General features: G+C 43.1%; 1 non-coding gene across 1 annotated transcript; it reads right to left on the minus strand.

The window, feature by feature from the left end:
* Positions 1–2,692: 2,692 nt before the first annotated feature.
* On the minus strand, positions 2,693–2,799 carry LOC127487245 (U6 spliceosomal RNA). The gene has a single exon (XR_007913883.1). It is a non-coding gene; the product is annotated as a U6 spliceosomal RNA (small nuclear RNA).
* Positions 2,800–3,516: the final 717 nt, after the last annotated feature.

Here is a 3,516-nt window from a genome sequence, read left to right on the forward strand (position 1 = left end):
CCCATAATGTCCCTCCCACCCGCAACCCTCCCCTTTCCCACTCCCTCTCCCCTTCCATTCACATCATGATTCATTTTCGATTCTCTTTATATACAGAAGATCAGTTTAGCATACGTTAAGTAAAGATTTCAACAGTTTGCTCCCACACAGAAACATAAAGTGAAAAATACTGTTTGAGTACTAGTTATAGCATTAAATCTCAATGTACAGCACACTAAGGACAAAGATCCTACATGAGGAGTGACTCCTGTTGTTGACTTAACAAATTGACACTCCTGTTTATGGCATCAGTAATCACCCTAGGCTCTTGCCATGAGCTGCCAAGGCTATGGAAGCCCCCTGAGTTCACCGACTCTGATCATATTTAGACAAGGTCATAGTCAAAGTGGAAGTTCTCTCCTCTCTTCAGAGAAAGGTACCTCCTTCTTTGATGACCCGTTCTTTCCACTGGGATCTCACTCGCAGAGATCTTTCATTTAGGTTTTTTTTTTTTTTTTCCCTCAGAGTGTCTTGTCTTTCCATGCCTGAAATAGTCTCATGGGCATTTCAGCCGGATCCGCGTGCTTTAAGGGCTGATTCTGAGGCCAGAGTGCTGTTTAGGACATCTGCCATTCTATGGATCTGCTGTGTATCTCACTTCCCATGTTGGATCGTTCTCTCCCTTTTTTATTCTATCAGCTAGTATTTGCAGACACTATTCTTGTTTATGTGATCCCTTTGGTTTTTAGTCCTATCATTATGATCAATTGTGAACAGAAATTGATCACTGGGACTAGTGAGATGGCATTGGTACATGCCACCTTGATGGGATTGAATTGGAATCCCCTGGTATGTTTCTAACTCTACCGTTTGAGGTAAGTCAGCTTGAGCATGTCCCGAATTGCACATCTCTTCCCTCTCTTATTCCCACTCTTATATTTAACAGTGATCACTTTTCAGTTAAGTTTCAGCACTTAAGAAGAATTGTGTATTGATTACAGTATTCAACCAAAAGTATTAAGTAGAACAAGTAAAAAAAATACTAAGAGGGATAACATATTAAGCTGTTCATCAACAGTCAGGGTGAGGGGGGAGTTTCTTATATATTTTAAATTTTTAGTTGAAACATAATAATGCATCCTGGCTGGAGCCAGTGCTGTGCTGTAGCAGGTAAAGCCACCACCTGCAACACTGGGATCCCATATGGGCACTGTCTCATGTCCCAGCTGCTCCACTTTCAATCCAGTTCTCTGCTAATAGCATGGGAAGAACAGTGGAAGACGGCCCAAGAGCTTGGGCCCTGCACCCATGTGAGAGACCTGGAAGAAGCTCCTGCCTCCTGGCTTTGACCTGACCCAGCCCTGGCCATTGTGGCCATTTGGGGAGTGAACCAGGATCTCTCTCTCTCTCTGTCTTTCTCTCTCTCTCTGCAACTCTTTCAAAGAAACAAATAAATATTTTTTAAATCCCATAAGTTTTAGCTTATTGATTTTCATTTTCATTTGTCTCAAGATCTTTTACAATTTAATTTTATGGTTTTAAATTTTATTTGCTTATTTATTTGAAAGGCAGAGAAACAAGTATGTAAGGGGAGACAGAGAGAGAGAGAGAGAGAGAGAGAGAGAGAAAGAGATCTTCCATCTGCCAATTTACTCCCTGAATGGCCTTAACAACCAGGTCCGGGCCAGGCTGAAACCAGGAGCCAAGTACGCATCCCTGGTCTCCCACATGGGTGGCAGGGGCCCAACTGCTTGTGCTGTCCTCCACTGATTTCCCAGCCTCACTCTCAGGAAGCTGGAGCAGAAGCAGCATTGGGGGGATCCAGGCTGGCACTGCAATATGGGGTAAGTGGCTGCCTAAGCTGCTGCCCCACAACTCTGGCCCCATTAGTCTTTAATTTGCTATTTAATTTCTTCACACTGGTTATTCAGGAGCATTGTTGTTTAATTTCCTTATATTTGTGAATTTCCTCAAATATCTTCTTTCCTTGACTTGTAGTTTCAGTCTATTGAGGTTTAAAAAGATATTTGACATTATTTTAATCATCTTAAATTTGTTTACTAGTTTCTGGCAAATTACAAAGCTATCCTGGAGATTATCCCACGTGTTGTGGGGCAGAATGCAGAGTTCACATGTTCTGAATGTATCTGATAAGTTCATTTGGTCTAGAGCGTAGTTAAGTCCAGTGTTTCTTTGTTGATTGTGTGTCTGGACTGTCGGTGCATTGCTGAACGTGGAGCAGTGAAGTCTCCTACAATATCTGTCAGTTTTTGTCACTGCCACTAAGCACCCGATGAGGCTACACGGAAGAAAGGAAGGCTTACTTCGGCTCACAGTTTTGGCGCTTCACAGTCCAACATCCGGTAGTCCCCCTGGTCTGGCTTCTGAGGAGGGCCGTGGCAGGTGCACGTGATTCACACACCACCGCTACAGTAGTAGAGTACTTTGAATTTGACCAACTACTTAGTTGTATTGGTGAGTTTTATACTTTCATATGGTTTTCACATAGATTTTCATTAATTATCTCCTTTTCTTTCAGCTTGAAGAACCCCTTTTAGCATTTCTTATAAGGCAATGAACTTGAATAAACTAGCAGTGGTAATGAACTTCCTTAGCTTGTTTGTGTGGCATGGTCGGTATCCCTTCTTCATTTCTGAAGGAGCGTCTTGCTGGGTATTGTATCTTGGTTGAGAGTTGTTGTTCTTTAAGTACTTTGAATGTATCACCTCCTTCATGAATCTCACATCATCATTGTGTAGGGGCCATGCTAACCATCTCTGTAGCATTCCAATGTTAGCATATACCAAAGTGAGCATGAGCATATCTTGTGGTTGGGTGACCTAAGGACATATTACCTTAGAGTCTTCCATTTGTGTCAGGATATCTTTATCTTCATTTTTGCAAAATAATTTCACTTGATGCAGAGTTGTAGAGTCGCAGGTCTCTCTTTTTTTCTTTCAGCATTTGAATGACGTTGTCTTCTGGTCTTGTTGCTTCTGGAGAGATGTCGTGTGTCCCTGCTCCCCATGTTTTCTGTTTGTGCTTCCCAGCAGTGTAACATTAATGTGCCTACATGGGATTCATTTATTAATGTGCCTACATGGCATCTATTTCTTGCTGGCAGTGTGCCAGACTTTCTGGACATGTGAGTTTCTTTTCTTTTGGTCAAATGTGAAAAGCATCTTACCAATATTTCTTCAAATTTCTTTTTTGGCATTATGATTCCTGTCCGGGCTGTGTCTTGATAACTCAGATCTATGAAACTTAAGCTGATGGTGGTGGGGGAGGATGAGGTGTGGTCCCCACCTCCAAGGCTCCTGCTGGTCCTGATGGAGGCACCGCAGCTCTGCTGGAGGTTGGATGTCCTCCAAAGGCTCATGTGTTGGGAGCTTGGTCCTCCTTGTGTCAGGATTGGGAGATGGGGTGGAATCTTTTGGGGGGGGGGTGCTTCTGGGAAGCAGGACACTGAGGGCACTGACTTTGAATGGAACTGACTAGTTCTCATGAGAGGGTGGGCACAAAAGAGCACACCTGACC

This window comes from Oryctolagus cuniculus, chromosome 7 (genome assembly GCF_964237555.1).
Source record: "Oryctolagus cuniculus chromosome 7, mOryCun1.1, whole genome shotgun sequence".
Classification (NCBI taxonomy): domain Eukaryota; kingdom Metazoa; phylum Chordata; class Mammalia; order Lagomorpha; family Leporidae; genus Oryctolagus; species Oryctolagus cuniculus.